Source organism: Schistocerca cancellata, chromosome 1, assembly GCF_023864275.1.
Source record: "Schistocerca cancellata isolate TAMUIC-IGC-003103 chromosome 1, iqSchCanc2.1, whole genome shotgun sequence".
Classification (NCBI taxonomy): domain Eukaryota; kingdom Metazoa; phylum Arthropoda; class Insecta; order Orthoptera; family Acrididae; genus Schistocerca; species Schistocerca cancellata.
The window spans coordinates 1,119,668,788-1,119,682,498 of NC_064626.1; positions in this window are offsets into that span (position 1 = coordinate 1,119,668,788).

A 13,711-nucleotide genomic window follows, 5' to 3' on the forward strand; every position below is an offset into this window, starting at 1 on the left:
CGCGTTAATGTCTTGGGCACGAAGTCCACCATGTCTGAATCTGATGGAACACATTTGAGATACTAAGGGACGTCAGCTCCACGTCCACTAACCACCGGGCCCTAATTTCGGGAGTTGTCACTACCCCTGGAAACCTGTCAGGAACTTGTCGAATCCATGCCACAGAGAATCGATGTTAAACTGCTTTCCAAAGGTGGACCGACTCGCTGTTAAGCATGTGGTCATAATGCTTTGCCTCATCAGAAAAAAATTCGTTATAACCAGCAGCAGAGACTACAAATCTGACTCGCAAAGAGATTACAACCATCACGGCTTGGACGACACAGGAAACTCCTCCGTGATGTCCAAAGATACAACAGAGGGTTGTGGCTAAGGCGGAAATCAGCGTACACTCTCTTTCTTCAGTGACGAAGTTCTGCGAGAATTTTCATCCAAACCCATAGCTTACAATAGGTGGGCTCCCCTTGTATGTTTCATCGAACTATATAAAGTTATTTTATATTATTTTTCTTTAATTTATGGAATGTAGAGTCTTTAGATATAGATGCAGATAATTTCATTGTGTGGACATTAGTGTCTATCATGTATGAGCAATTCATGTATCAGATTTTTCCAGTTTGGCTTTCACATCTTGTACTCGAAGATCTTGCTTTCGTTATATAGCTGTACTCGAGGTATGTGGCTGGGCTGAACTAGAGTTGTGTTGTCTTTGTGTCCAGAGGCCGGACCGCCGCTGGAGGTGAAACTACGAGCCAGCGTCATCGACGTCTTGACCATCAACGAGTTCCAGTCGGTGAGTGCGATGCGCTGCGACTCCACTGTGTGTGAACAAGCTCAGATGAACATTTTCCCTTATAACTTAAGAAGATGGAAAAACAAGCATTTCTAGCCACGTACGAGTAACTGAGCAGTATGAATAAATTTCTCTGCTTAAATCACGATATCCTTTCAAGTAAACTAGAATATTATGAAGCCACAGGAAATTCTGCAAAATGGTTAAAGTCATTTTGTTCTCACAGGAAAAGATTGTCAATAGGAAATAGTCGTGTGTTAATGTACAGGTCTTCACCAGAATGAGAACTAATTATGTGTGGTGTCCCACAGGGTGATATCTTAGGGCCATTACTTTTTCTTTGTAGAAATATTTCAACACTAACATTACTACATGCTACTTTTGTTTCGCTTGTAGATGATGAAACCATTATGATAAATGGCAAATGAAATGTAGTTTTACTTGTCAACGATGGTTTCACGGTCATTAATAAATGGTTTCCAGACAATCAAATGTCTTTAAACTTTGAAAAACTCATTTTATGCAGTTTAGAATCCAAAAAAGTACGTATAGAATTCTTGTGGTTACAGATTGATAATCGGATCAACTGGGAGGAGCATAGAACAGAACTTCAAAAACGTCGAAACGTACCGTGTAGAGTTAGTTTTTGGGGTAACTTGTCAAGTTTTCTAGGTCGAAAAGCATGTAATATTGTAATATTTATGATGTAGACGAGACGCAGAAAGTAGTAAATGCATTTTGATAATGAGGTAAAAAGGAACATAAATTTAAGTATTAGGAAGCCTTTGCTGAAAGTAGCAGTTTAGAGTGTAATCTTCTTTGTCAATGAAACATGCACGATCAACAGTACAGACAACAAGAAAATAGTTGTTTTAAGTACGGTATTACGGAAGAAGGGTGAAGAGTAGATGAGTGTGTCGTATAACATCCTCCTTCCCTGTTCCATTATCGAACGGAGCGTTGGAAGGATGATTGTTGGTAAGCCTCTGTATTATACTGAAGACCAAAGAAACTGGTACTCCTGCCTAATATCGTGTAGGTACCCAGCGAGCACACAGAAGTGCCGCAACACGACGTGGCATGGTCTCGACTAATGTCTGAAGTAGTACTGGAGGAAACTGACACCATGAATCCTGCAGAGCTGTCCATAAATCCGTAGAGTACGAGGGGGTGGAGATCTCTTCTGAACATCACATTGCAAGGCATCCCAGATATGGTCAATAATGCTCATGTCTGGAGAGTTTGGTGGCCAGAGGGATTGTTTAAGCTCAGAAGCGTGTTCCTGGAGCCATTCTGTAGTAATTTTGGACGTGTGGGGTGTTGCATTGTCCTGCTGGAATTTCCCAAGTCCGTCAGAATGCACAATGGACATGAATAGATGCAGGTGATCAGACAGAATGCTTACGTACATGTCACGTGTCAGAGCCGTATCTAGACGTATCAGGGGTCCCATATCCAACTGCATACGCCCCGCACCATTACAGAGCCTGCACCAGCTTGACCAGTACCCCGCTGACATACAGGGAGCATGGATTCATGAGCTTATCTCCATACCTGTACACGTCCATCCACTTAATACAGTTCGAAACGAGACTCAAACGAGCAGGCAACATGTTTCCATGTTTCCAGTCATCAATAGTCCAATGTCGGTGTTGACGGGCCCACGCGAGGCGTAAACCTTTATGACATGTAGTCATCAAGGGTATACGAGTGAGTCTTCGGCTCTGAAAGCCCATATCGATTATGTTTCGTTGAATGGTTCTCACACTGCCACTTGTTGATGGCCCAGAACTGAAATCTGCGGCAATTTGCGGAAGGGTTGCACTTCTGTCGTGTTGAACGATTCTCTGCAGTCGTGGCTGGTCCCGTTCTAGCAGGATCTTTTTCCAGCCGCAGCGGTGTCGGAGATTTGATGTTTTACCGGATTCCTGATACTCACGGTACACTCGTGAAATGGTCGTACGGGAAAATCCCAACTTCATCCCTAACTCGGAGATGCTGTGTCCCACCGCTCGGGTGCCGACTATAACACCATTTTCAATCTTACTTAAATCTTGGTAACCTGCCATTGTAGCAGCAGTAAGGCGTTGCCGACCGCAGCGCCATATTCTACACTCCTGGAAATTGAAATAAGAACACCTTGAATTCATTGTCCCAGGAAGGGGAAACTTTATTGACACATTCCTGGGTTCAGATACATCACATGATCACACTGACAGAACCACAGGCACATAGACACAGGCAACAGAGCATGCACAATGTCGGCACTAGTACAGTGTATATCCACCTTTCGCAGCAATGCAGGCTGCTATTCTCCCATGGAGACGATCGTAGAGATGCTGGATGTAGTCCTGTGGAACGGCTTGCCATGCCATTTCCACCTGGCGCCTCAGTTGGACCAGCGTTCGTGCTGGACGTGCAGACCGCGAGAGACGACGCTTCATCCAGTCCCAAACATGCTCAATGGGGGACAGATCCGGAGATCTTGCTGGCCAGGGTAGTTGACTTACACCTTCTAGAGCACGTTGGGTGGCACGGGATACATGCGGACGTGCATTGTCCTGTTGGAACAGCAAGTTCCCTTGCCGGTCTAGGAATGGTAGAACGATGGGTTCGATGACGGTTTGGATGTACCGTGCACTATTCAGTGTCCCCTCGACGATCACCAGTGGTGTACGGCCAGTGTAGGAGATTGCTCCCCACACCATGATGCCGGGTGTTGGCCCTGTGTGCCTCGGTCGGATGCAGTCCTGATTGTGGCGCTCACCTGCACGGCGCCAAACACGCATACGATCATCATTGGCACCAAGGCAGAAGCGACTCTCATCGCTGAAGACGACACGTCTCCATTCGTCCCTCCATTCACGCCTGTCGCGACACCACTGGAGGCGGGCTGCACGATGTTGGGGCGTGAGCGGAAGACGGCCTAACGGTGTGCGGGACCGTAGCCCAGTTTCATGGAGACGGTTGCGAATGGTCCTCGCCGATACCCCAGGAGCAACAGTGTCCCTAATTTGCTGGGAAGTGGCGGTGCGGTCCCCTACGGCACTGCGTAGGATCCTACGGTCTTGGCGTGCATCCGTGCGTCGCTGCGGTCCGGTCCCAGGTCGACGGGCACATGCACCTTCCGCCGACCACTGGCGACAACATCGATGTACTGTGGAGACCGCACGCCCCACGTGTTGAGCAATTCGGCGGTACGTCCACCCGGCCTCCCGCATGCCCACTATACGCCCTCGCTCAAAGTCCGTCAACTGCACATACGGTTCACGTCCACGCTGTCGCGGCATGCTACCAGTGTTAAATACTGCGATGGAGCTCCGTATGCCACGGCAAACTGGCTGACACTGACGGCGGCGGTGCACAAATGCTGCGCAGCTAGCGCCATTCGACGGCCAACACCGCGGTTCCTGGTGTGTCCGCTGTGCCGTGCGTGTGATCATTGCTTGTACAGCCCTCTCGCAGTGACCGGAGCAAGTATGGTGGGTCTGACACACCGGTGTCAATGTGTTCTTTTTTCCATTTCCAGGAGTGTATTTACATAACTCTCATTTGAATAGGCATGCCTATATCAGTTTGGCGATTCAGTGTAGCTGTAAGTTCTCGGTATTCTCGTTGTGCTCGCTTCCCGAGACGCATGTGGGAGGACATAATATGTTGTCCAACTCTACCGAGAACGTACTCTCTCGGAATTTCAGTAGTAAGTAGTGACGCACAACGCCTCTCTTGCAGTGTCTGCCTTTGGAGTTTTTTGAATATCTCTTTAAGGCTCTCGCACTGACTAAACGATCCCGTGGCGAAGGGCGCCGCTTTTCGTTGAACCTTCTCCATCTCTTCTGGTAGTCCTACTTGGTAAGGGTCCCAAGTGATTTGCAATACTCAAGAATCGGTCGAACAAGTGTTTTATAACCAACTCCTATCGTAGATGAGTTACATTTCCTTACGATTCTTCCTGTGAATCTCAGTCCATATCTGAGTTTCCTGCTGTTCAGTGCGTTTGAAGATTGCACTTACGGTAGCTGGTAGATACTTTACAATAGATATTGTTTCCAGCACTTTGTCATCAATGATGTAGTTGCACAGTAGTGGATTCCTTCTCCTATGTTGTTACATTTGCAAACTGCTGCAGCCTTCTGGCGATGCTAACTCCTTGTAGACAACGGCATCATCCGCGAATAGCCTTATAAAGTTTCAGACATTTTCTACTAGATCATTTACATGCACTGTAAGTAATAACGATCTCATCACATTCGCCTGCGGTGCTACCGAAATTACCGTTACATCTGTATCTTTTGTTTTGTTAAGAGCTGCGTGTTGAGCTCTCTCTGCAAGGACGTCTTGAATCCAGTCACAACTCTGGTTCGACTCTCGGTTAGTTCGTGTTTTTTTTCACTAAACGGCATGGTGGTATGGTGTCAAATGTCTTTCTGAAGTCTAGGAACGCAACATCAACTGGGCTGAGTTTCGCAAGCGCTCAGTTTGTGGAATCCATGTTGATCTTTGTGGAGGTGATTTTCATTCTCCAAAAACATTTTTCATAATTTTCCAAACGACTGACGTACCGACCGATAAAAATGTAAATGTTGTGTGACTAGGGCCTCCCGTCGGGTAGACCGTTCGCCGGGTGCAAGTCTTCCGATTTGACGCCACTTCGGCGACTTGCGCGTCGATGGGGATGAAATGATGAGGATTGTTGTTGTTGTGGTCTCCAGTCCCGAGACTGATTTGATGCAGCTCTCCATGCTACTCTATCCTGTACAAGCTTCTTCATCTCCCAGTACCTACTGCAACCTACATCCTTCTGAATCTGCTTAGTGTATTCATCTCTTGGTCTCCCTCTACAATTTTTACCCTTCACGCTGCCCTCCAGTAGTAAATTGGTGATCCCTTGATGCCTCAAAACATGCCCTACCAACCGATCCCTTCTACTAGTCAAGTTCAGCCGCAAACTCCGCTTCTCCCCAATTCTAAGTTATACCTGATGTTAACAAATTTCTCTTCTTCAGTATCGCTTTCCTTGCCATTGCCAGTCTACATTTTATATCCTCTCTACTTCGACCATCATCAGTTATTTTGCTCCCCAAATAGCAAAACTCCTTTACTACTTTAAGCGTCTCATTTCCTAATCTAATTCCCTCAGCATCACCTGACTTAATTCGCATACATTCCATTATCCTCGTTTTGCTTTCGTTGATGTTCATCTTCCATCCTCCTTTCAAGACACTGTCCATTCCGTTCAACTGCTCTTCCAAGTCCTTTGCTGTCTCTAACAGAATTACAATGTCATCGGCGAACCTCAAAGTTTTAATTTCTTCTCCATGGATTTTATTGCCTAATCCGAATTTTTCTTTTGTTTACTTTACTGCTTGCTCAATATACAGATTGAATAACATCTGGGAGAGGCTACAACCCTGTATCACTCACTTCCCAACCACTGCTTGCCTTTCATGTCCCTCGACTCTTGCAACTGCCAACTGGTTTCTGTACAAATTGTCCGAGCGGTCCAAGCCGCTGCAGTCACGGACTGTGCGGCTGGTCCTGGCGGAGGTTCGAGTCTTCCCTCGGGCGTGGGTGTGTGTGTTTGTCCTTAGGATAAGTAGTGTGTAAGCTTAGGGACTGGTGACCTTAGCAGTTAAGTCCCATAAAATTTCACACACATTTGAACATTTGTACAAATTGTGAAAAGCTTTTCCTTCCCTGTACTTTACCCCTGCCACCTCCAGAATTTGAAAGAGAGTATTTCAGTCAACATTGTCAAATGCTTTCTCTAAGTCTACAAATGCTAGAAACGTAGGTTTGCCTTTTCTTAATCTAAGATAAGTCGTAGGGTCAGTATTGCCTTACGTGTTCCAATATTTCTACGGAATCCAAACAGATCTTCCCCGAGGTCAGCGTCTACTAGTTTTTCAATTCGTCTGTAAAGAATTCGCGTTAGTATTTTGCAGCCGTGACTTATTAAACTGATAGTTCGGTAATTTTCACATCTGTCAACTCCTGCTTTCTTTGGGTAGGGAATTATTATATTGTTCTTGAAGTCTGAGGGTATTTCGTCTGTCTCATACATTTTTCTCACCAGATGGTAGAGTTTTGTCAGGACTGGCTCTCCCAAGGCTGTCAGTAGTTCTAATAGAATGTTGTCTACTCCCGGGGCCTTGTTTCTTCTTAGGTCTTTCAGTACTGTGTCAAACTCTTCATTTCATCTTCATCTACATTCTCTTCTATTTCCATAATATTGTACTCAAGCATATCACCCTTGTATAGATCCTCTACATACTCCTTCCACCTTTCTACTTTCCCTTCTTTGCTTAGAACTGGGTTTCCATTTGAGCTCTTTTCTCAAATGTCTCTCTAATTTTCCTGTAGGCAGCATCTGTCTTACCCCTAGTGAGATAAGCCTCTACATCCTTACATTTGTCCTCTAGCCATTCCTGCTTAGCCATTTTGCACTTCCTGTCGATCTCATTTTTGAGACGTTTGTATTCCTTTGTGCATACTTTATTTACTGCATTTTTATATTTCCTCCTTTCATAAATTAAATTCAATATTTCTTCTGTTACCCAAGGATTTCTACGAACCCTTGTCTTTTTACCTACTTGATCCTCCGTTGCCTTCACTACTTCATCCCTCAAAGCTACCCATTCTTCTTCTGTTGTATTTCTTTCCCCCTTTCCTATCAATTGTTCCCTTATGGCCTCCCTGAAACTCTGTACAACCTCTGCTTTAGTCAGTTTATCCAGGTCCCATCTCCTCAATTTCCTACCTTTTTGCAGTTTCTTCAGTTTTAATCTACAGTTCATAACCAACTGATTGTGCTCAGAGTCCACATCTGCCCCTGGAAATGTCTTACAATTCAAAATCTGGTTCCTACATCTCTGTCTTACAATTATATAATCTATCTGATACCTTCTAGTATCTCCAGGCTTCTTCCATGTATACAACCTTCTTTCATGATTCTTGAACCAAGTATTAGCTATGATTAAATTATGCTCTGCCCAAAATTCTACCAGGCAGCTTCCTCTTTCATTCATTATCCCCTCATTCCATATTCACCTACTACGTTTCCTTCTCTTCCTTTTCACTATCTGAATAATTTCTTGTATCTCATCATACATTTCTTCAATTTCTTCGTCATCTGCAGAGCTAGTTGGCATATAAAGTTGTACTACTGTAGTAGGCGTGGGCTTCGTGTCTATCTTGGCCACAATAATGCGTTCACTATGCTGTTTGTAGTAGCTTACCCGCACTCCTATTTTTCTTATTCATTATTAAACCTACTCCTGCATTAGACCTATCTGACTTTGTATTTATAACCCGGTATTCACCTGACCAAAAGTTCCTCCTCCCACCGAACTTCACTAATTCCCACTATATCTAACTTTAACCTATCCATTTCCCTTTTTAAATTTTTTAACCTACCTGCCCGATTAAGGGATCTGACATTCCACGCTTCGATCCGTAGAACGCCAGTTTTCTTTCTCCTGATAACGACGTCCTCCTGAGTAGTCCCCGCCCGGAGATTCGAATGGGGGACTATTTTACCTCCGGAATATTTTACCCAAGAGGACGCCATCATCATTTAACCATACAGTAAAGCTGCATGTCCTCGGGAAAAACTACGGCTGTAGTTTCCCCTTGCTTTCAGCCGTTCGCAGTACCAGCACAGCAAGGCCGTTTTGGTTAGTGTTACAAGGCCAGTTCAGTCAGTCATCCAGACTGTTGCCCTTGCAACTACTGAAAAGGCTGCTGCTCATCTTCAGGAACCACACGTTTGTCTGGCGGTCAACCATCTGAACAGTATGTCTTAACGTAGCCGGCTTCAAAGATGGCGGCGTTCGCAAATGAGATATTTGTGATATTTAGAAATTCAGTAGTAATTCACAACTTCATCGTAGCAGAAAACTAATCACATCAGTATATTCACGGCACTGAGGTTCGTGTATTGATATGTTAATGTTGTGAATATCATGAAAACTACAGAAGTTAGGTGGTCACAATAAATGAATAATCTTACAAAAATCAACGAAAATTAATCCTTTCTGAGCGCTTCATATGGACTTAACAAACTAGGTACTGAATCATAGCTCAGGACCCTAGCTATCATTCCTGGTAACTACTTATTTATATATATTTTATTTATTAAGAAACATTTTTCTTATCTTTTTAATTATGTGAATGTATCAGATCATTGTATTCTCCACAGGTGTGTAGCAAAAGAATGCAGCATGGCAGTCCTTATACCTACCAATATTTAAGCATGTGACATATGTTATAATTATTACTTGATCTTTAGCGTATTTGATCAAATGTTAACTCAGTCTTATTACAGACACCCAACATTTGAAAGTTGTAGCTTGCACGTAAGATTTGATACCACCCTGAACAGAGCATAAAAAGACACATCTATTGAGCAGGCAAACATCTTTCTGCTTGCTTTAACAATTTTTTCTTTGCTATTTGTCATTAACATTCATGTTCAATTATCACGTTTTAATTTATCATGCTTAAACTATTGTATGTAGTATAATGTGTATGGTCTGAGGGAGACAGGAAGAGAAAGATCTTTAGTTCAACATATATGTCATATCCGTAAGTCAAGTATATTTTTAGTAGTGGTCCCTTTTCTATATTTTAGGTATGTACATCGTGAATTTTTGAGGTTTAATTGAAGGTTTAAAAGTCCGGGCGAGGAGTGGTCTTGGTCATTCTGAGTCGAGCGCTATTCTGGGCAGTCTGCATCTGGCGGTTGGTCTATACAGATCGGTCTTGAAGTAAAGTGTGGGGAGCTGATAGAGCAGTTTCAGACTTGTAAAAGTGACGGATTTTGGGCGGCAAGCGGCTGCGCGAATACTGTATTATTCGTTCATACATATATAAGTTCCGAACCTAGCGAGACTTACAATCTGAGAGCTCGCTGAAACTTTAACATTTTGTGAGCATTAGATGATGTGCAACATTGAATATTAATTTATTTCAGCAGCATTTTGGAATTAACAGTGGATAGATTGTGGGATCTATAAACGATTTCATGCGTTTTAATATGTTGATCGGCATTGTGGACCTCATGTATTTATGACTACCAAATATTTTGTGTTTAATGCAACGGAATAAAACTCATGTACAAGTGGAGTTTAAATAGTATTTGATAAAGCTGCTAGCATTCCAAATATGCATTCAATCAAACTGTATTGCCTTTAATTGTTTGTATTATTTTATTTTCATGCTAAGTGATTTATTGTAGGACCACCAATTTAAACATTTCATTACTTTGACTGATTGAATAAAGTATCATGTCGTCCAGCTTAAACCCATTGGCATCGTCTCTAAATCAATTATCCAGTAATATGTAACCCTTTTATCATTATTATTATTCTATTTTATTATGACTTGGTTTTATTTAAAAACTTTCATTACAGGCCAATGCTTGGATAATTAGACTAAAAGATCACAGGTCGCAATATTTTCTGCAGGGAGTTTAGCTTCTGGGAGTGAAATGAGACATGAACAGCTCGACCCCATGAGTATATCAGATCATAATTCTAAACAGAGTCGTGCATCACCCAACAGTGTCCAGGGCTTAATTTCGTCTCGGGGATTTCATTTAGTAAAAAGCATTAGTATTGGTAAGTGTAAGTGCCTGTCATGTAAGTTCAAACGCTCTGTGATAAATATACTTCCGATGACATCAAATATCTTATATAATAGTTTAACCCAGTTGTAACAAGAAAATGACGCAAGATTAAACTGTAGCTCTTCAGCCGTACAGGCTTAACATTACACAATGGAAAGTAAAACATTGATAAGTGGTATGAAACAACTGCTGAAATTAAAAACTGATGATCTCGAGGTGACGATGATGAATTCCATGGTGACTGTTGTGCTGTTGTTTGTTGCTAAGAATGTTGCTTGGTGCGGTTGAGGTACTGGAGGCGGTCTTCAGATTCTTGATGAGCGGCCATAAGGCTGGTTAGGGGTTCTTGCGGCAGGGCGTTCCATTCGTCATCTGCTGGACTGTCGTTGGAGCATGTGGACGTGCTGCAGTACCTCTCCCTAACGCAGCCTAAAATACTGAACGCCACCTAGCGGCCGGCCGGTGTGGCCGAGCGGTTCTAGGCGCTTCAGTCTGAAACCACGCGACCGCTGCGGTCGCAGTTTCGAATCCTGCCTCGGGCATGGATGTGTGTGATGTCCTTAGGTTAGTTAGGTTTAAGTAGTTCTAAGTTCTAGGGGACTGCTGACCTTAGATTTTAAGTCCCATAGCGCTCAGAGCCATTTGAACCATTTTCTGAGCCATCTAGCGTGACCGAGCCCTCCTCCCAGCATACATGGTTGCACTAGTTACTGTAAAGAACTTCAATGGTTACGTTTTAATAAAAAAATTTAACATAAAATCTGTTAGTTTGTCTGTTTATAGTAGGTCATCAGATGATGGGGTAAACCGAAACGCCTTATGATAGTTCATAAGCAAATCCAGAGAAAACCAGCCGCTGCTTTTAAGCAACCACGAATACTTTTTAAATTTCTTTCAATAATTATGTCTGAAGTAACCAGAGCTGATCAGAGGCTGCGGTTAACTGACAAATCAGGGTTTTCCGGTTAATGTGCTTAGAGTAGTTACGCCTGGGACTGTCGCAGAGAGCTATAAGAAAGGAAGGAAGGGGACCCCCTTGACGACGAGATCATTAGAGTCGGCATACAAACTCGATTACAAGGTCACATGCGTATGCATTTAAAGGTATTACGAAGTAGCGATATGAAAGGAGACATCACGTGAAATCAGTATCAGGGGGGACGAATGGAAGAAGTAGTTTTTTTTAAGTGTCCTGGGAAACCGCAGCACATCTGTCAAGGAAATTGATTCAAAGACTCTAGTTCGGCAATTATGCAATTATGGAGTATTTTTCCATCTTTAGGATTCCTTACCAGGTGGGCAGGCGTGATACCAGACATCAGTGAATTCAGAGTCACGCTGTTAGGACGGGTTAGTCTAGGTTAGGGATTTTCAAACTGTGCGTCACAGTTCTCACGAGCGTTGCAGCCTTATAGTAGCAGCATCACTGTGGACTCATAAAAATAATAATTTGGTTTGCTTGCTTTCTGAGTAAGGCAACAATGTGTATGCTAGTAGTAACATCTGTAGGGGGCCAGCAAGCAAGTGTTGTTACTATGGCAGCATAGTGGTTGGCAGTCGGATCGTACTACATCTACATCTATATATATACTCCGCTAGCCACCAAGCGGTGTGTGGCGGAGGGCACAATTTGCGCCAAAGTCATATTCCCTCCCCCTCCTCTGTTCCACTCGCGGATCGCGCTAGGGAAAACGACTGTCTGAACGCCTCAGTACGAGCTCTAATTTCCCTTATCTTTGAATGGTGATCATTGCGCGATTTGAAAGTTGGTGGTAATAATATATGCTCTACATCCTCGGCGAAGATCGGATTTCGGAATTTAGTGAGCAGCCCCTTCCGCTTAGCGCGTCGTCTATCTGCAAGTGTATCCCACTTCAAACTTTCTATGAGATTTGTAACGCTCTCGCGATGGCTAAATGTACCAGTCACGAATCTTGCCGCTCTTTTTTGGACCTTCTCAGTCTCTTGAATCAGACCGAACTGGTAAGGGTCCCACACAGACGAGCAATACTCTAATACTGGACGAACTAACGTATTATAAGCAATTTCCTTTGTTGAAGGACTGCATCGCTTCAGGATTCTACCAATAAACCGCAATCTAGAGTTCGCCTTGCCCGTTACTTGTGTAATCTGATCATTCCATTTGAGATCATTTCGAATAGTCACACCCAGATACTTGACGGATGTTACCGCTTCCAAAGACTGGCCATTTATTTTGTACTCGTACATTAAAGAGGATTTTCGTCTTGTTATAAGCAGTAGATTACACTTACTAATATTGAGAGATAACTGCCAGTCATTACACCACGCATTTATTTTCTGCAAATCCTCACTGATAAGTTCACAACTTTCGTGTGATACTACTTTCCTGTAGACTACAGCATCATCGGCAAATAGTCTAATGCCGCTGTCAATACCATCAACCAGATCGTTTATGTAAATCGTAAAAAGCAGTGGACCTGTTACGTTGCCCTGGGGCACACTTGAAGTTACGCTAGTTTCTGTTGAAGTCACCCCATTCAGGACGACATACTGCTCTCTGTCAGTTAGAAAACTTTCTATCCAACCGCATACGTCATCGGATAGACCGTAAGCGCGCACTTTTTGGAGCAAGCTGCAGTGCCGTACTACATGACTCATTTGTTTTTATTCATCAACAACCAATTTCAAGGTTAGTTTTGTCGAATACAGATTTTCCTTGTTGTTTGTCATCTGTGGTTTTTTCTTCTCTGTCAGTATGAACAAATTTCTGTTTAAGTACAAAACGTGATATTTCTAATGTATCGCGCAGTTCTAAAAACATGAATAGGCGAAAACGCAGGAGGTTACTTGAATTTCGGTTTTACGTGTGCTACTGGTGAAAATGAAGAACGACCATAGTGTGTCATTTGTTACAAAGACCTAATTTTCGCCCTGACTTTATTATTATGGATGAAACCGTGCGACCGCATCAAACTGCACAGTTGGAGGAGCTCTTTGAGTGAGAGGATATACGCCGAATGGAAAGACCTGCCCGTTCCGCCGACTTAGATCTCGCCGATCACGATAGAACGCATTCGTGCCATGTATTGCAAAATGGCTCTGAGCACTATGGGACTTAACAGCTGAGGTCATCAGTCCCCTAGAACTTAGAACTACTTAAACCTACCTAACCTAAGGACATCACACACATCCATGCCCGAGGCAGGATTCGCACCTGCGACCGTAGCAGTCGCGCGGTTCTGGACTGAAGCTCGGCCACCGCCGTCGGCCCATGTATTGCAGCACGTCCGCACTTACAAACGACCATC